General features: G+C 45.2%; 1 long non-coding RNA gene across 1 annotated transcript; it reads right to left on the bottom strand.

Moving 5' to 3' along the window:
* Positions 1-14403: 14403 nt before the first annotated feature.
* LOC144301838 (uncharacterized) lies at positions 14404-19607 on the bottom strand. The gene is made up of 3 exons (XR_013368739.1): positions 18979-19607; positions 16791-16874; positions 14404-16216 (listed from the first exon to the last, which is right to left on the bottom strand). It is a non-coding gene; the product is annotated as an uncharacterized LOC144301838 (long non-coding RNA).
* Between the last annotated feature and the right edge of the window lie 1248 nt (positions 19608-20855).

The following is a 20855-nucleotide window of genomic DNA, read 5'->3' on the forward strand; positions in this document are numbered from 1 at the left end:
TGTGATTTGTGCGCCCAGGCCCTCAAGGCATCATACTGAAGCTAGGCTGCAGCTGAGACTACATCTTCATGCGGCTCCTTTGCTCCCTTTCTCTGGAAAGTCCTCCCTCAATGAACCGAGAGCTTTGGAATCCCTATCTCAGGTTCTGTTTCAGAAAACCCACCTAAGACATCTGACACAGAGTCCTTTTCAACATGGTGCCCATGGTGCCCCTACCAAGATATGAGCTGACACATGAGGTGAAACCTGTGTGACATTTCTACCAGAAATAATACTAGCAAATAGGAGAAATTATACCAGCACACAAGGAAACATTGACAAAGAGGCCAGAAACCTAGGTGAACTGTTGACTTAACCACTGGCTCCTGCAGAGTAAAGACTCTGTGACTTCGTTGTTGAGATGCAGGATTTAGGTATGGTTTGGAGACCTGTCCACTTGTATTTCTTCTTCTTCAGTCCACCATTCAGGACAATATTTCTACAGGAAGGATGTCTGCAAGACAAAGTGGATAAAGATGGAGTTAAAGAGGTACAGTCTTTACTCCAAGAAGTTGGCATATCTAACAGTAGGAGGCATTTCTCACTCTCTTTGGCTGAGTATCATAGTTAAGGAGCAGGTGCACTGTCTTAAGAGCATCCCCACAGGTGGCGTCAGGGAAGTATCACAGTTGGGCATCTTTATTACTAAATATAACCTTGCTTTTTTCCATGCTATTATTTAATGCCAGCTGAGTTTTACAAAAATGGAATGTATTGGGTAGGAAATGGGTAAAGACTGCTAAAATACAAACCCAAAATAACAGTGGCGAAAAATAAACCAAAATCTATTTATCTCTTATGGAGAAAGCCAGGCTGGTATGGTGTCTCAATGGCACAGAACTTGAGGGGCTTGGAACTCCTTGTACCTTGCTGATTTGTCATCCCTAGGGTGTCATCCTTGTCCACTGATGGTCCAACACGGTTCTAAATTTCAGACACTTGGAAATGGCCAAGGGTAGAGGAGAGGGCATCTGTCTCTTCCTTTTAAGGGAATGATCTGGATCATATATCACAGTGGCTCACTTTCCATTGATCCAAGAGTTTGATACAAGCTACACCTAACTCCACGGGAGCCTGGGGAAGAAAGGATGTAACCTGCAGTCCAGCTAGAAACTGAGCATTCTTTTTATTGTAAGAGAAAAGAGAATGGATCTTCAGGGACAGAGAGGTGATAAGATGTCACAAACACAAGCAATGACCTGAAAAATGGCGTCATCTTAGGGTAAGTGGGCTGATTTATGGTCTCAAATGCTCCAGGTCGGTGCCTCTGGTCACCAAACTCTGGTTTTCTTTCATTGTGTCCCTCCTTCCACATCAACTTGCTTTGGCCAATGAAATGTGGGCAGAAGTGATATGTGCCACTTTCGGCAGAAGCTTTAAAGACCAACGCATGGTTCATGGTGTGTGTCTCTCTTCCCTCTGCCATGAGACTAGGGGTGCTCTAGACAGAGGCTGCTCCACCAGCCTCTGAACTGTAGATGGTATGAACAGAGCCCCAGCATCCCCAAGATGGGTTTACAGGATGAGGGAGAAATAGACCTTGATGCTGCTGTGGGCCAGTGAGATTGCTCGGTGGCTCGTGTGTCACGGCAGCATAGCCAAGCCCAGCCAGCCAGATTCAGCACCCATGTCCTCCTGCCAGCAGATCTGCAATGGAATCTTGGTTCAAAAAGTGCAGCCCATTGACATAAACATAATGGTACTAATGGATGCCTTTTATCGAACATTTACGATGAGCTAGGCCCATTCAACTTCACCTGGTGTTGATAATCAATTTACAGATGGTTCCTAATGCCTGCGCTTTGTAATTCATCACTTAAATGCACACCGGTTACTGCTTCTTGAAATAACCCTACTGGATGAATCCTTTTATAAAACAAGAATCTTTGGGGAATAAGCCCTGCCCCTAAATATATTTCCTGAGTTCAGCTTTTCACAAATGGCAAAACTATAAAGTTATGTTCCCAGTAATTAGGAGAAAGTGATATTAATGATTTTATTATTAATGTACTACTTACCGTTAGAAGGATGGCTAGGATATTAGGACCGCAAGTAGGGGAAGAACCCACTAAAAGTGGTTAAAATGAAAAGGATGGGAGTGCCTGGGTGGCTCAGTGGTTGAGCATCTTCCTTCAACTCAGGGCATGATGCTAGGGTCTTGGGATTGAGTCCCACATCAGGCTCCCCCCAGGGAGCCTGCTTCTGCCTATGTCTCTGTCTCTGTGTGTCTCTCATGAATAAATAAATAAAATATTTTTTAAAAAATGTAAAGGATGTTCCTAATTCCATCAAAAGCAAAAAGGCAAAAAAAAAAAAAAAAAAAAGCAAAATGGCAGGGAAGCTCCACGGTTAGTTCACTGGCTCTGTGGTATTATTGAAGACCCAGATACCTTCCATCTTTCTGCTCTGCCATCCTCAGAATGTCAGTGATGTTACTCTCCCCATGGTTCCAAGGAGGCTGCCACAGTCCCCAGCACCATATCCACCCATGACAACCTCTGGCCAAAAAAAAAAGAAAGAAAAAGAGGGGGTAGGAAGAAAGGCAGTGTTGCCTCACTTGTCTCTTTTCCTAAGGCTGGAAAACCATTTTCAGAAGCCCCACAGTGGATCCCAACTGTGCTACACAGGCACTTTGCCCACACCAAGCCACAAGCAGGATCAGGAAAGCAAAGTTCTAGCACCATCAGCTTCTGCTGTGGAAACCTGCAAGGCCAGATAGTTAGGACAGAATAGGTTGTACCTGCAGTGACAAACACCCCCAAATCTCAATAGCTTAATACAACTCACATTTGTTTCATACGCTTATACAGAAAGTCCATGAAGTCTCTCAAGGATCCATGGTGCGCCATTTGTAATGCAAGGCCACCTCCGTCCCCATGGCAGAGGAAGAGGCAGCTGGAGAGTCATATGCCAGCTCTTCTTTACCTCACTCTGAGAGTAATTTGTTACTTCCACCTTCTTTAAACACACCTTGTCCCATGACCCTGCCTTGCTGCAAGCAAGCTGGGATGTGTACAGGGGTGAATGAAACCCCATCTCCGCCATACTGGCTTTTTCTTATTATTGCCTCTCCCTGTGTTACTCTCTTGGCCCTTCCTCAGCAAACCCTAATCCCATCTCCCATCACCAATGTGCCCTTATTTCTCTGGCTAATGTTGTCTCTCCCTTCTTCAGATTCCTGTGGGTCCAAGTCTTCCATGAGTCTTAATAACTTCTTCTAAGTCAAAGCATTCTTTTGCTACCTGTTGTTGCTGTCGAGAAGAGGGAGGGATGAGTTTGGGGAGGAGATGGATCAGGAGTCTCCCATTTCAAGGCGTGTTCTGCTTTTTCCTAAAATGTCAAAATAATCATTCCGACTTCATCCTATGAGGATTCATTTCCTGAAACAAACAAACCTTTCTCGGCTCCATGAAAGAGATGCAGATGCCCTCCTGTTGACATAATGTCAACTTTATAATTTCAGTTGTGTAAAAAAAAAAAAAAAAAGTCCTATATGTGCAGTGGAGAGAAATCTTAGCAAAATATTGATAGTGTTCATACCTGTGTAATGGAACTATGAGTAATTTTGATTTCCTTCTTAACATACGAACATAACCCTTTAGTGGATAAGAATGGGGAGGGACTTTTTTTTTTTTTAAAAAAAGAAGTCAAGCTTCTATCAGCTCCAGGTGTCTCTTCCCTACATTTGCACTCAGGGTGACCAGGAGAAGTTAATTGCTGGCACAAACATCAAGTAATATAATTATCAGGGATTCATTTTCTGGCGGGGAGGTAGGAGCCAGGGACAGGGGGAGGCTATTTTACCTGGACTTAAAGTTGAGACCATCTATTTGATTTTCACTTGCCAGAAACCACCTTCCAACCTGCCTCAAATATCTTTGGACCCCAGCTGATATTGACAAGCTTTGACAGAAAATAAAACTCTAGTCATTTTTACCCCCAAAATATTGGCAAGAAAGCCAAAGAAGGGTAAAGAATTTCCAACCCCACAAGCTTTCTTGAGCTGTTATTTATAAGACTCTCAGCAGGAAAAGGTCCCCATGAAGGGGTGGTTACAGGCAGGCATGTGTGAGCTGCCGCAGAAGAGAAATGAGATCCTTGACAGACTCTGGGCCCCGGGAGGCTTTCATAATATTCTGACCACAGAGAAGCCACAAGAAAGAAAACAGAATGGGAGAAAGGCTCAGCTGAGTTCCACCTTCTGGTTTGGTGTTTGCTGCTTCTCAGATAATGAAAGCTCAAACTCCTTCTGGCCCTCCGTGGAGGAGAAGTGCTATGAGGCTGGTACATTAATTATACACAGGGGGCCTTTTCCTAAGGAGAAAATCTTTAGTAGTTTGAAAGAAAAATACAGTATAGTTCCCGGGTTGTTCCCGCTCACATTTCCTGAACCACAGGCTTCTGCCTCTTTTTGAAACTGCAGAAACAAAGGCGTTTCTAACTAAAGAAACAGGGACCTTTGATGCAGGAATCGAATCTTAGTTGTTGGGAATCATGTAGGAATAATAGGCCCACATCTGGTGGGGAGCACTCAGTGATATCAGAGTCACTGTGTGGAGAGGTTCTGGAGACCAGCAGGACCAACACTGACCTCTTATGTGGCACTGGGCAAAATCAAAGGATAGAGCCAGACTCTGTTTCAATGTCTGCAAGGTGAGGATGATAACAGCCATGACACTGTCGTCAGGATTAAGGAAAATAAACCACAATGTCAGAGGTTTATTGTTTTATTTATTTATTTACTTACTTACTTACCTACTTATTAGATTTTTATCTGAGAGAGAGAGTGTGTGAGCTCAGAGGAGGAGCAGAGGGAGAAAGACAAGCAGACTCCGTGCTGAGCATGGGGCCTGACATGGGGCTTGATCCCATGACTCTGAAATCATGACCTGAGCCAAAACCAAGAGTCAGATGCTCAACCAGCTGAGCCCCCCAGGTGCATCATTATCATCATCATCATCATCATCATCACCACCACCATCACAGTTTCATTGTTGTTTTTGAGCTTTGGTTGGTTTGGTTTTTGTTTTCTGTTTTCTTTTTTAATTATTTACTCAAGAAAATTTGCCCAGCAGTCACTTCTCAGTGAACTGTTACTGCCAAGTCCATGTACACATCTCCTCCCTGGATTCATTTATTTGTGGCTTATGTTCCTAGCAGCCACTACAATCCCAGAACACAGGTAGCGCTGCTCATGGGTTACTTCTGGGAGACTTGACAGATGCTGGTTAAATATTTTAGAAATTTCTCTTTAAAGAAAGGGGCTTTAAAAAAAAAAAAAAAAAGAGGTTGCTCGAGCTGCTAAAATGAGGTCTTACCCCTCAAAGTCACCTTTAAATGTCAAGGTTGTATTTGGCTTTCAGTATTTTTGGAGGGACCTTACAGATTTTATATGTGTGGTTTCTTTCAAAGTCAGTATGATGGTATTACCTACTCATAATCTTCATACGCAGGTTCATGGCTCTGAAAATTAAACATATAACTAACTATTCACTTTCAGGTTTAAGTAAATCATTTGGTGTGGTTATTATGAAAGTAGAACTTTAAATTCTTCACTAACCAAAGAAAACACAATCAAAATCCAAGCAACATTCCAGGAGAGTGCTGCTTTATTTGAAGAAGCAAAGTGTCTGGTCGACAGTGAGAAACATGCAAGAAGATAAGAGGGCCAATTCCCATAGATGTGACACGGTAGTGGTGACTTAAAAATTATCACTCATGGGACACCTGGGTGGCTCAGTGGTTGAGCATCTGCCTTTGGCTAATGGCGTGATTCCAGGGTCCTGGGATCCAGTCCCACATCAGGCTCCCTGCAGAGTCTGTTTCTCCTTTTATCTGTCTCTGCCTCTCTCTCTCTCTCTCTCTCTCTCTCTCTGTCTCATAAATAAATAAAATATTTTTTAAAAAATCACTCACTAACAGTTCTGCATCAGTGAAGATGGTGTGCTAAGACAATGCATTAGATCCTGAGGATCTCCCTTTTTGGGGAAGGAAGAAACATGAAGTGCTTGAGAATTTAGAGAGCCTCCAAGCCAACCTCTCCAGGCTTATCACTTGTCTCCTGGAGCCGACTGAAATATCAGAGAAGGGACAGTGAGTCAGTCTGTCCCTGGGTTTCTTTCCTTATTTTTTTTTAAAGATTATTTATTTATTCGAGAGAGAGAGAGAGGCAGAGACACAGGCAGAGGGAGAAGCAGGCTCCATGCAGTGGGACTGGATCCCCTGATGTGGGACTGGATCCTGGGACTCCAGAACTCATGCCCTGGGCTGAAGGCAGGCACTAAACTGCTGAGCCACCCAGGCATCCCCTATCCCTGGGTTTCTGACCCTCCCTGACCCCTAACACCCAGAAGAGAAACACATGGCAACCCTCCATAGCTGAGAGACATCACAGGCAACATTTTATTATAAAGAGCACCATTATGAAAATTGACTTACCAAGCTATTTCCATGTCCCACAAAAGGCTGAAAGAAATTTTGCTTTGTTGGTCTCTTGACAATCAATTCCTTACTAGAAAAACTCTTTACAACAGTAAGAAACAGCCTGATACTGACTAGTTTCCCAATATGAGCCACATTCCACTCCAGGATAAAGGATGATAAGGCTTCCAATGACCATCACTTCTCAAATAGATGTGGACAGTTCAGTGCCAGTTTCCTCATTCATATTATTTTATTGAATAAAATAGATGATCTTAGATATGAAAAATAACATTTCTCCCCTGGGGTATAATATAACTATTTCATTTTGATTGAAAAAAAGCTATAAGCCATAAATATATTTCTTTACCTGAATTGGGCTATACTAAGACAAAAATATTTCTCACCACTGCAAGACAGCAAAATGTCTCTGTCTGTTCCTCATTCGTGACATAGTTACTCTGTGAACAAAAAGCCTCTCGCTGAATGTGGCCTCTTATCCATCTTCTTGAATGTAGACAGCACTCAGCTCATACACTGTTAGTCATTTTATTCAACAAACGTCATTAAGCACTGCTATGTGACAGGCCCTGTACTGGGCAGTTATAAAGGAATGCCACTGTCCCTGCCCTGCAGAAGCTCACAGGGCTGGGGTGCCTGGGTGGCTCGGTCAGTTAAGCATCGTACTCTTTGTCTCAGCTCAGATCTTGATCTCATAGTTTTGAGTTCAAGTGCCATGTTGGGCTCCACACTAGGCATGGAGCCCACTTTAAAATATATATATATATATATATATATATATATATATATATATATATATATTCTCCTTTGGCACCTGGGTGGCTTAGATTATGTTCTCAGGGTCATGAGATAGAGCCCCAAATTGGGCTCCATGCAGGGGATGGAGTCTCCTTAAGATTCTCTCTCTCTCTCTCTCTCCCTCTATCCCTCCCCCCATCTGAAGAAGAAGAAGAAGAAGAAGAAGAAGAAGAAGAAGAAGAAGAAGAAAAGAAGAAGAAAGAAGAAGAAGAAAAGAAGAAGAAAGAAGAAGAAAAAGAAGAAGAAGAAGAAAAGAAGAAGAAAGAAGAAGAAGAAGAAGAAAAGAAGAAAGAGGAAGAAAAAGAAGAAGAAGAAGAAGAAGAAGAAGAAGAAGAAGAAGAAGAAGAAGAAAAAAAAAGAAGCAGCTCACAGAGCTGAGGGTCTGAGATAGAGGGACCAGGGCTGCGAAGAAGCAAAGGTGGAGAGGTCAGTCCTACCTGGTAATGTTTCAAGAGAACTCTTCAGATAAAAGTGTGAGCTGAGTCCTAACAAATGAGTGAACTCTTTATTCATTTATCTGTCTCCCCAGGACAGTGTGGTAGTAGTAGAACAAAACAGAGGAACTGGAAATAGACCCGCCCAAACATGACCACGTGATTTTTTACAAAGGTGCAAAAGCAATTCAATGGAAGAAGGATGATCTTTTCAACACATGGCGCTGGAACAACTGGATGTCCATAAACCAACAAAAAGAAAAGAAAAATAACTTCGGCGTAAACCTCTCACTTTCTACAACAACAATGAAATTCAAATAGATGATACTCCTAAATGAAAAATATAAAACTTTAAAGAAGAAAACATAGCAGAAAATCCTTGGAATCTGAGGTTAGCAAAGAGTTCTCAGGGCCCCAAAGATTAAAATTGTTAAATTGGGCTTCAGCACAATTTAGAAGTTTAGGTCTATGAAAACAGTTAAGAAAAAGACAAGCTACATATCTGAGAATCACATAGCTGACTGAGGGGCCTTGTATCTAGAATATATCAAGAACTCCCAAAAATCAGCAAGGAAACAAACAACTCCACTTAAAAAAGAAAAATCAAAAAGCTTAAACAGATGCTTTACCGAAAAGTAATATGGGTGCCAGATGAGCACATGAACAGGTGGTCACCATTAGTCCTTAGGCAAATTCAAATTTGAACATCCATAAGGCACCACCATACATCTATTAAAATAGGTAAAATTAAAAATCTGATAATAGCAAGTGCTGGTGAGGATGTAGAGGAACCATAACACACAAATATTTCTTCTAAAAGTAAACATAAGACCATGCCATATGACCATGACCCAGCAATCCCACCATTAGGTATTTACCCGGAAGTGTGAGCATGTGTTCACTCACAAATTTGTATGCAAATATTAATTCAAAGGGGGTTTTTTTGTTTTAATTTTTTAAAAGATTTTATTTATTACTTGAGAGAGGGAGAGATCATGCATGAAGAGAGGCAGAGGGAGAGAGAGAGAGAGAATCTCAAGTAGACTCCCCACTGAACACAAAGCCTGTTGCAAGGCTCAATCCCACAACCCTGAGATCATGACCTGAGCCCAAATCAAGAGTCAGATGTTTAACTAACTGAGCCACCCAGGCACCCCTCGAGGTTTTACTCAGAAGCAGGAGACAGCCCAAAGATCCCTCCACAGTGGATGGGAAACACGGTGCTGTACATTCACACGATGGATTGTCACCAGCATAAAGAACAGCTAGTGCTTCCTGCAGTGACGTGGGTGATCCCAAAAGCATTATGCTTAGTGAAAAGAGGTCAGACATTAAAGACTACACCCTGTAGGATTCCCTTATTCTAAAATTTTAGAAAAGAAAAAAAACCCCACAGTGACAGAACAGGCCAGGGGCCAGAGGTGAGGGAATTTGGTTGCAAAAGGGTACAAGGGAAGTTTTGAGGTGACAAAATTTACAGTTATGATGTAGAACATTATCATATCTATATCATAACCGTTATAGTCACATGACTATACCTATTTGTCAAAACTCATCGAATTGTACAATAACTTCATTTTCCATTAATTTTATTTTATTTGTATATAAATTCTATCACAATAAAGCTGATTTCTCTAAAAAAAAATTGACGGGAGGCAAAGCCTCATAGGTCAAGCCAAGAAATTTGAGAAAAGGCGTGACAATGAAAGAATTTGCTCCAGGAGACACCAAAATATACCATAAGGTTATCATAATTTTCAAAGTGTGCTATTGATCCAGCAACAGACAAATAATCAACTGACTTAGAGTCCAAAACCTGTAGCGTCCAGATCAATGTACGTATCTAGCAAATATTTTAGGAAGCAATTTAATTAGTGGGGAAAGAATGGACCATTGAAGAAGCTGAGTTGAAATCTGGGTTCTGTTCAGAAAAAGAATCAAGTTAGCTCCATAATTCACACCATTCTCAAAAATTAAACCAGAATTGGTTAATTGGGCATTGACCTAATATAAAGGCTCACTCTATTGATCTCATTACCCTGTTGAATGCCGAGGAGAGCACTTAGCTCATCAGGGTAAGGTCTTACGGTAAATAAAAAGGATTCTAACAAACACCCACGCTAACTGTAGGCACTTCTGCTTTCCGAGGGGAGGTGGCATCACTCGTCACAGTAGGAAAGTAAATGTCTGTGTTGTTTCCTGCCACTTGCACAGACCAGAGAGAGTGAAAGGGTGAAGTCCCTGCTAGCTCTTCTGAGATGTCAAAGGGTGAAATCCCAGGGAGACAGGGTGCTTTGATGCTCCTTGGATGTGCAGTGGAGGGGATGAACAGCTAAAATTCTCTCTGCATAACAAGGGAAATGCTGTGGGGGAAGTGTCTTCAAGGAGCAGAGGATCCTGCAACACAAGAAGAGCTGCAGCTTGGCCAGGAGGAAGGCAGGGAAGAAATCCTGGTGGCGGGCTAGCCAAAGGGCTGCCAGAGACAAAGAGGGCGAATGGCTGATGTGCAGTGTTAAGCTGTCAGTGTCCTGCAGTGTGACCTCCCCTCTGTCACATTAGGTGTCAGTAAAGACTTCTCACCCTGAATATCTTGGGTGGTGGTCCTGGGGACAGCGGCAGTGTGGAGAGGCCTTTCTTCCCAATTCCTGGTATTTCCTTTCATGAGGCCAACATCCATTAGCAGAAGGCTCTTCCATTATCTGTTGGAAAGAGTTGCCGGGTCATCACTCAGCCCCGGGCTCCATCCCTCATCCTTCAGATCTGGCCGGATCGAGATCTGGGACACACAGATTTGGTCTCTTGCTCCTTGGCCTGTGTATGATTCTCTGGTTTCTATTAGGAAACTCAGCACTGTGCCCTAGGGCACTTTCTCCTCCCCTTTTTGCTTATCCTCAGTTACTTCTGGATTCAGGTGAAGAGGGGAGGGTGCAATTCCTTGAGCCCTCAAACTCCAGCAAGGGGTCCTGTGTGAAGTAAAAGCCCCAAGAGTCATCCAAGTGAACAGTCAACCCAGGGCAAGCTTCTCTCGTGAGAACATTCCAGAACCCAGAGTGGAAGAGACATTGCTGGGGTTATCTTAGTCTGACTCCTGCTCTAACTCCTTCACTTTGTTGCCAGAGCCTTCTCTCTCAGTAACTGGCCTTCAGAGTTCCAGGGCAGCATCTGGAGCTGTGCAAAGACATCCCAGCCGTGTCGGCCACAGCTGGAGCCTGGCAGATGAGGTGATGACTGAGGGGAACAAGCAGAGAGAGACTTTCTCTGAGACTTCCCTCCCAAAGCATGTGCTGCTCTGGCTCCAAAGGGCAGAGTTTCTTTGTTTGGTTTTGAGGGGGTAGGGGGGAAGCACAGAAGAAAGAGAGATGAGTTCCTTTTGACCAAAAAAGTCAGCCAGTCATGGAGGATGACTGGCTTCAGCCCAAGCAAAGATTATGGGAAACACCCAGTTCTGAGCAAGCACAAATGCTTTCTCAGTTATTCTAGCCAACACCCAATTACTACTCCTCACTTTGGCACCCTGCCCTTAACCACTGCAAGGCTCGGAGTCAGTGAGTCCTTGGATCATTGAGTCCACTCATCTCTCTCTAACCACCCCCATTTTACACCTGAGGAACAGACTCAGAAGATGACATCTCTTACCTACTTGGTGAGCAGTGGTACAGCCCAGATTGGGAACCTGAACCCAGAGTCCCAAGTCTCTTCCCATGGCTTGAGATTTCATGGCTCCCCTGGAGGAGGGTGAGCCCCCTGATAATAGAGACCTAGTGTTTTGCCTGGAGAACAGGAGTGGACCACCATCTTTTTTTTAAAAAAATTTATTTTATTTATTTATTCATAAGAGACACAGAGAGAGACAGACACATAGGCAGAGGGAGAAGCAGGCTTCCTACAGGGAACCCAATGCAGTACTCGATCCCCAAACCCCAGGATCACGCCCTGAGTCGAAGGCAGATACTCAACTGCTAAGCCACCCAGGGGCCCCAGAAGTGGACCACTGTTAAAAAGAGCCTACCATGTTCCCATCACTAGGGTAGGGACATTATTGAGAACATAATTTTAGGCACATCTCCCCAGCCCCTAGCAAGTCCCTTTGTTGTAGGGAACTGCTATGGGCTGAATCGTGTCTGGCAAAAAGTCCACACACTGAAATCCTAACCCCCAGTACCACAGAATGGGACTGTATTTGGACAAAGGGTCTTTAAAGGGGTCATTAAGTCAGAATGAGGTCATCATCATAGGCCCTTATCCAATATGACTGGTGCCCTTATCAGAGGAGATTAGGACACAGACAGGAGAGAGAAAAGACCATGTAAAGACACAGGGAGAAGATGGCCAACTACAAGCCAAGTAGTGAGGCCTCAGAAAAAACCACATCTACCAACATCTTAATCTCAGGCCTCCAAAATTGTGCAAAAACATCAAGTCCTGTTGTTTACCCCACCCAGTCTTTGGTATGCTATCATGACAGCAGTAGCAGACTAATACAGGCATCTGCTTCCTGGCCTACCCGTGCTTCTAGACTGGGACCCTGCCCCTCTGGCTGTTACTGAGCCACACAGACTCTTTACATCAGAGTGTACACACCAAAGCATAGGTGAGTATGTGGCACGCACAAACAATTGGAGCCAAAGGGAAATAAAACCCATGCAAGAGTTGTGTTCATCTTTCTACCCTTCTTTGTTTAGATCGAATGAGGTTGGAGATGGTAAGCTAGGTTTTCAGTGGAGCTCTGGCTCACTCAGGGAGACCAAGACACAGTTTTGGCCCTACTGACCTCACAAGTCCTCCCTAACTCTTCCCCTGCGTGGAGCAGGGCAGCTACTCCAGCAGCAGCAGGACTTCATATTGTCTAGAAGAAATATTTGAACCCTGAGTCTCTCTTCCTTCCTCCCCCTCTCCCATTTGTCTCATAGCAAAAGGACACAAACCACCCTTTGTCCAGGACAGTAAACTTGCCTTTCATGGGGCTCGGGAAGTAAGAGGAATCAAGAAGCCGGGGGGCGGGGAATACATATATATGAAGAAAGGGCTTGGCTGGCAAGGGTTTCTGGGCATTTTTTTCATCTTTATAAAAATAAAATTGCTTTCCCCCTCTTGCTTTGGAAAACCCCCAAAACAAACCCAAGATCACTTGTATAGCTGTCATTAAACTTCCCCGGCTGACCAAGGCTCCAAAGTTTGCTGGCAGAGAGAACGATGGTGGATATGGCCTTGCCATCTTGTATTTCAACAGGGATGCCTGAAGTTTGGGAGGGGGGCCTCCTGGAGCCATGAGGGAGCAGTTCAGGATTCTCTGACATTTTGCAGACCAGGGGAGAAAGGCTGCGTGCGGAGGTCTTTTTTCCACTGCACAGCACTCTATCCCAGGCCCCCCAGACCCACCGCCTGGGCCTCCTGCTTGCCCACACTCTAACACAGGCTCTCAGGGGGAGGAGGACGCCACAGAAATGCAGTACAATGTTGAGCAGAAGCTCACTGACAAATGTTTGTGTTTCCATCATCCAGAAGCCATAATTGAGTGTGTTGAGGTGAAGGCTAAGGGGAGGAACCATGGATAGTCCATTCTCGGCAGGGAAAAAACACACCAACGTGCCGCTCAGAGCTCCGCATTGATGTGGCAATTTGCAAAGCAGTATTTACGGAGAGTCCTCTTAGCCTCTCAAGCCCTGTGCAGGGTGCCGCATAGGCCTCCCAACAGCCCCGTTTCGCAGAGGGGAACACTGAGGCTCAGAAGCCAGCTGCTGCCTGACAGAAAGGAGCAGGGGAGAAACAAACAAAAAACCCCTGTCTTCCGACTTCAGACTCCTCTCTCCCTTGCCTTATGCCCAGGCTGTGAGCTGACCACCAGCATGGATCCCACCAGCCCCCGATATCTGAACCTAATTAAGCCTCGATTCTTGCCCACAATTTTTTTCCAAAATGAAAATATCTATACTCAGTTGTTTGGGGTTTTTTTTTGTTTTGTTGTTGTTGTTGTTGTTGTTGTTGTTGTTGTTTTAAGTAATTATATAATACACCTTGTAAAAAAAATTGTTTTTTGAATAACCAACTAAGCCTCCCCTGTCCTGATTGCAAGTCTGTAAATCCACGCAGGACCTCATGTCTCTTCTGTCCCCCAGTTACTTCTCGGAGCTCCCCAAAGACACACACAGTGCACACAGGCTACCCCCCTACAAGGCCTTTGGGGCAGCGCCCGTCCCTCCTTTCCCCTGCTGGTGTCGAGAGCTTCCAGAAGGCAGGGTTGAGCTTCTCAGAGGCTGACTGGGCAGTGTACAGTCTTACCTCTCACTAGCCACTCTGGCACAGACCCTGGGCAGCCTTCTTCCTTGCCCTTCTCTCTCAGTTGAGAAAGCCCCATAGAATTAAGAGCCCTGGTGGGGCCAAGAAGGGCAAAGAAGGGCTTTAAACAGCTTCCTCCAAGGCTGTCCCTTCAGAGGTGATGAAGAAGTATCAGTGAGCCTATTTCTCACTAGCGTGCAAATAGCCTTGAGGGATAATTCTCTAGGACAATTTTTGTGGCTCCTAAAGATGCTAGGTCAATGCAGAGTCTCCCTCCGTCTCTCCCTCCCTCCCCCCTCCTCCTTTCCTGCCTCTCTCTCCCTACCCCCCTTTCTCCATCCCTCCCTCCCCTTCCTTCTCTCTCTTTACCCACCTCTCTCCCTCCCCTCCTCTCTCTCTCCCCCTCCTCCTCCTTTCCTTTCTTCCACATCCCTCTCTTCAAGTTGGCCTAACCCCAAACCCTTAGGTCACTAACCACCACCTCCCCTTAAGAAACCACTTCCCTTAAGCACCTGCTGCCCAGGTGGGAGGAAGCTCCAGATGTGACCTCTGTCTAACCCACTGGGGCTTCTGTATATCTCTTCTGAAACTCATCATTTAAGAGAAGAAACCCAAATAAAGTCTGTCCTTCCCCTTACAATTTGTCAGCAATTGAAAAAATGAAGTCATCAAACAGAAACAGGAACTGGACCTCTGAAGGCAACCCCAAAAAAGTTACCTACTTATTCCAAACGAAGGCTTTTCCCAAGCTCCGCTGAAGGCAAGAGACCATCTCTGTGCAGTGGGAATTAATCACTCCCAGAAGTGCCCGAGTTTTTCTGCTCATGGTCCGTAGTAGAGCCTCGCCTTTTCTATTTATCAGGTACTTCCAGCCTTTCTTTGCACTTAAATAGCAACTAAAATAAAAGTCGGTCGTACCAGTAGGGCTCCCCCTTCTTCCCTGTTCTCATCAGTACAATTTTAAAACCTGGGGAAATGTACTGCTACATTTACTTGGTCAGCGTTATATGTCATATTTAAAATATCCAGGGGAACTTAAAATAATTGCAGTGGAGGTATCTACAGGCAGGCAAAGAAAGGGCTTCTAGAAGCCTGGCACTTGTCTGTCTCCGCTGGAGCAGAACCGGTGTACTGCCATCCCTCGGCCCCAGTACACCCGCTGGCAGAAATACCCTCCCCTGTCTGCTCCCTCTGTTGATTAAGTTGGCCTCCTACTACAATGAAACTCATGTTTTCGAGTCATCTCCAGGGAAGGAAAATACGTTAGCTTTACAAAACACCTTGCAGTGAACTCGAAGATGTTGTCTTTACGTACCATTTCCTTCCAATGCAAGCCATCTTCCAATGTGGGTGGGAGTGAATGTTCTTTTCTTTAGGGACCCTGAGAATTAACAGTGGAATTCCTGCAAGTTACTTTGATGGCAGGCTGGGTGGGAGGTCCTCAGCCCCCTCTTTGTGGCTCCTACTGTTGGCTCACCCATTCAGGGAGCACAATGAGCATCTACTATCTGCAAGATGAGAAGGTGCCCCCCCCACCACCACCACGGGAGTTGTGCACGCATGGCCTGGGGGTGAGGGTCAGAGGGAGGGGGGTCTTTGGACCCCTTCCTGTGTGCTGAGCAGTATTTCATACCCCCACCCCCACCCCACTGTGCCTTTCTGTCCCATGGGTGAATGGCAGGTATGTGGGAGGCATGCATGGTTTCCAGCCATGGGACTGTCGTCTTTGGGGTTAATTCAGGCTGCAAATTTCCATTCATGCTCCTGACTTGCCCCCTTGGGGCCCGCTCCAACTGGAGCTGGAATTCCCAGGATTCTTTATTAAAATATTTCCCCCAGACTTGCCTTCCAACAGCCGTTGTTATCTCTGACAGCAGGCTGGCCTCTGTCTCTCTCAGGCTGGACAGGATCAGCCCCAAATTACTCTCCTGTTTCAGAGCAGTGTCCTGGCTGATGGCTGAGGGTGAGGGAGTGAAGAGGGGGAACTACCCATGCCTCCTCCATACCCACCCACTCCCCCTCCCCCGAGAATTTTACACCAAGGGTTACTTCCTTTGCAAAGCCTGTGCTCCCTCTGCCTTTGGTTTGTGATCATCATCTGGAATGCAGGCAGGCAGGTGTCTGATTAGCCTGAGTTTCTAGTAGCTTCTCCCTGGAAGTGCTCACTCAGGCGCCACAACTTCCAAATTATGCAATGCTTGTTGGTTGGTTCATAAAAATCAGTTTTCCTAGAGAATGTCAAAAAATTGGAAGAAGTTTTAGTCGATGTAATAGAATTTTTCAAAATAGCATTTGGGGCCCCTGGGTGGCTCAATAGGTTAAGCACCCGCCTTCGGCTCAAGTCACAATTCCAGGGTCCTGGGATGGAGCCCCACCTGCTCAGGGAGGACCTGCTTCTCCCTACCCCTCAGCACCTTCCCCTGCTCATTCTCTCTCTCGTTATCTCTCTCTCTCTCAAATAAATAAATAAAATCTTTTTTAAAAAACAAAATGAGGGACGCCTGGGTGGCTCAGTGGTTGAGCGTCTGCCTTTGGCCCAGGGCATGATCCTCCAGTCCCAGGATCGAGTCCTGCATCGGGCTCCCTGCATGGAGCCTGCTTCTCTCTCTGCCTATGTCTCTGCCTCTGTGTCTCTCATGAACAAATAAATAAAATCTTAAAAAAAATTTTTTTACATAAAATGAAATAGCATTTTGCAAAGAAAGTCATAAATCCCTATAAAGGTAAACTGCTTTATGACTTTATTTTTTTATTATTATTTTTTTTTGCTTTATGACTTTAAATGGTTTATCACACACTTACCTTATTGGATCTTTACAATAATCCAGTTCAAGGAACAGCAGCATTGCTCATGTCTAATTTTTGTTCTGTTACAAATCAGAAAACCTAAACAGAGAGGTTAAGGTATACACTCGGGATTATGTGTCTGGGCCAGAACTAGAACCCATGTCCGGTCCTCCGTTTTTGTCACGTGTACATTCCACAATCAGATCATCAACAGACCCCGGAGTTAACGGGTCACATGGCCCACTGAAGTCACACATTCCAGAGTCACTAATTATATACGCACAGAGATTCTACTAGATGTTCAATACCCTGTCGTTTGTAATACAGAAAATATAGAAAGTCTCGTACCTGATGCCAAGAAATTTGGGTAAACGAACTACTCACTACTGTGAAACATTACATAGTTATTAAAACAATGTTCTACAAGCACATTTGCTGATATGGAAAACTGTTCATAATATGATAATTATTATTACAGCTATCATTTTAATAATTATAGGTATAGGCATAAGTAAAATGCATAAGAGAGGGTGTGCAAGGATCCATACTAAAATCTGAATAGTGCTTAGATTACAGATGATTTCATTGTCTTCATTTACCTGTATCTTCTCATTTTTCTATAGCAAAAGTATATTTTTTGAGTACTTTGCAATGGACCAAATATTGTGTTGCTCCCCAAATTCATGTTAAATCCTACCCACGGGGACATCTGAGTGGTTCAGTGGTTGAGCATCTGCCTTTAGCTCAGGGTGTGATCCTGAGGTCCTGGGATCGAGTCCCACATCGGGCTCCCCTCAGGGAGCCTGCTTCTCCCTCTGCCTGTGTCTCTGCCTCATTCTGTGTCTCTCATGAATAAATAAATAAAATATTAAGAAAAAAAAAAAAGAAATCCTACCCCACAGTGTGGGCCTTCAGGAGGTGATTAGGTCATGAGAGTGGAGCCCTTGTGATTGGGGTCAGTGCCCTCTATAAAAGGAGCCCCAGAGAGGCCCCTTGTCTTCTCTCCACCACTTGGGGATATAGCAAGGAAACAGCCACCCACAGCCAGGAAGGAGGGCCCCCCAGAACCCGGCCATGCCAGCGCCTTGCTCTGGGACTTCACTTCCAGCCTGCAGAACTGGGACAAGTAGATTTCTGGTGTTCATAAGCCACCCAGTCCATGGGCATTTTGTTAGAGCAGCCCAAACAGGCTAAAACATACCTTTGCTTTTTATTTTTTATTATTATTTTTTATTATTTTTTTTAATATTTATTTATTTATTCATGAGAGACTCAAAGAGAGCAGCAGAGACACAGGCAGAGGAAGAAGCAGGCTCCCTGCGGGGAGCCCAATGTGGGACTCAATCCCAGGACCCCGGATCATGACCTGAGCCAAAGGCAGCCACTCAACCACTGAGCCACCCAGGTGCCCCTGTTCACTTCTCTTTGACACCCTGTCACATTTCCCCTAACTGCCATCCAAAGCCTCCCACGTTTCTTGGTTTCCCTCTTCTGTTCCCCCATGACCCCTTGACCGGTCTCATCAGAGGACCAGGAATCTTGATCGCAGGAGCCTGGTGATTTTCCATCTCCATGCGCTGGGGAGGATCTTTGTTCCAAGGACTCCTTACTGTGCAACACAGAAGGCAGGGAGACGTGTGCTGGCCTGCCTCGGATGGTTTATGTCTGTCAGGACGGCTTAATTGTTAAATCTCCCCCCGACCCCTGTCTAAAGTGCCCTGGTTTAGGGGAGCCTGGGGGGCTCAGTGGTTGAGCATCTGCCTTCGGCTCAGGTCATGACCCTGGGGCCCTGGGATCGAGTCCCACCCACATCAGGCTCCACAGGGGGAGCCTGCTTCTCCCTCTGCCTGTGTCTCTGCCTCTCTCTGTGTGGGTCTCTCATGAATAAATAAATGTAATAAATGAATGAAGAAAGAAAGAAAGAGAGAGAGAAAGGAAGGAAGGAAGGAAGGAAGGAAGGAAGGAAGGAAGGAAGGAAGGAAGGAAGGAAGGAAAAGGAAGGAAGGAAGAAAAAGAAAGAGTCCTGGTTTGGACAATAAATTTTACAGTCTCAGCAACAATGAGAAAAACATTGCAAGACCGGAGCTGCCCTGGTTGGGGGCTATCCCTAGCCCCTTAATCCGCATCTTGGCTCCTGCTAATCCTCCCACCCCCACCCCCCATGTCGTGACAGAAATTATTTTTTTCCGGTGAGAATTCTGACCCCGTTACTTCTTCATCCTTGGAGGGTCACCCAGTGATTTCTCAGCCCAGTGATCTTCCGTGTCCACCACCCAAGAGTTCCGTTTAAATTCAAATCCTCATCTCAGCACTGGGGCAGATAAACGTAGGACTTATCCTTCCATAGAAAAATCGGAAACAGGCCTGGAACCAGAGTCCTCGCCGGGTGCTGGTTCTCTTCAGAGCCACGTCAGGAGAGAGGCTCCCGGGCTCCCCCCTTCAGCCCGGGGAGGGAGACATCAGGGGTTGCCTTGGAAACCACCGGGTGGGCTGGCATCACGGGGTTCTGCTGGGCCTGCTCTGTGGCTGACATCCAGCCCTAACTGCAGCTCTGGTTGCTCATGGCTTTGCCAAGGGGGTACAGTGACGGGGCCTGGAGGGTAGACCAGGCAAAAGTAAAATGACTACAGCAGGACGTACATCTTTTTCACTGAACGTGCAGCTCATTGGGACCTGAGCCATGACAAGAGGGATCAACCAAAGTATTTTAATGATTCATATCCTCAGGGGGGCTGGGGAGCTCAGTCGGTTGAGCATCTGACTCTGGGTCTCTCAGCTCAGGTCTTGATCTCAGAGTTGGGAGTTCAAGCCCTGTGTTGAGCTCCACACTGGGTGGGGAGCCCGATAAAAAAGAAAAAAAAGAAAAGAAGAGAAAAAAGAGAAGAGAAGAGAAAAGAAGAGAAGAGAAAAGAAAAGAAAGAAAAGAAAAGAAAAGAAAAAAGAAAAGAAAAGAAAAGAAAAGAAAAGAAAAGAAAAGAAAAGAAAAAAATTGATTAATCTTCTTAATGAAACAGTGGTGGCCAGAGATGCTGTTAAATCAAGTGCTCACGTGCCCGCGTGTTAATTCTATTCAGAATTCCATGAGCTGATTCAAGAATATCTTCAAGACAGCCACCTGCCAGCCACCTACATACGACCAAGCAGCAGCAGCAAATGTGGGTGGCACTTCCATTCGAAGGCTCTTTTGTGGTCTTGGTTCTCCAAAAGGGAGAGTATTGTCAACGTCTATCTGATTCCAGATGCTTTGTGGGATCTATCAGCCACGGATCAAGTTTGCCACTTCAAGTCAAGGCTTCATTAGAACAACAAAAGACCTTCTGATTTACTAGGTTAATGAAAGGAGGAACCTTCTCAATCATTCTAGTCCAGCCTCTTCATCATAGAGATGGGGAAACCAAGGCTAAGTGACCAAGACTTGCTCTGCTAGTCTAAGCTCGGCAGGACCCAGACCCCCAGCCCCCCGCCCCAGGCTCCGGGCTTCCCAGTCCAGTCTGAGGTCACAGCACCTCTTTGGCTGGGCCACCTTCTGTTGGGTAAAATAATTTAATGCTCGAGTATATACACACATACCTAAAGACTTCCATTTCAAGTCTGACTTCAAATGGGATTGTCCAAATTTACCTTAGGGTTTTGGAAAATGGATGAATCTGAATACAATGCTTTTGAGGCCTCATCCCAGAAAAAGATAATAGCATTATAGCATTCCTTCTCATTTCCAGAAGAACGGATGGCGTTAATACATAGGCTAGGATTCCTGGGATCAGCCAGATGATCAGATCAGCCAGGTGATCAGAAATGTGCTTTTTCAGGCAGGCTGACACCTCTCACTTGGCAATTCCAAAGGGCTCTGGGAAACACCACATTCAGGACTGGGAAAGCATCAGGGGAGGGGGCTTAGTAAAGAACCTGAGTCATGGAAACTCCAGAAGTGACTGCAAGAGAAAACATGATTAACTTCTCAGTGTAAAACGTTAAGTCTCTTGGGGGAAATGCTCTGCTCGTGGGAGTGTAGGTGTAGAGAATTTCAGGAATGAATACCCAGCAACCCAAGCTGCTGGCAATCTGGTGGGGGGGTTAACA

Source organism: Canis aureus, chromosome 30 (genome assembly GCF_053574225.1).
Source record: "Canis aureus isolate CA01 chromosome 30, VMU_Caureus_v.1.0, whole genome shotgun sequence".
Lineage (NCBI taxonomy): Eukaryota > Metazoa > Chordata > Mammalia > Carnivora > Canidae > Canis > Canis aureus.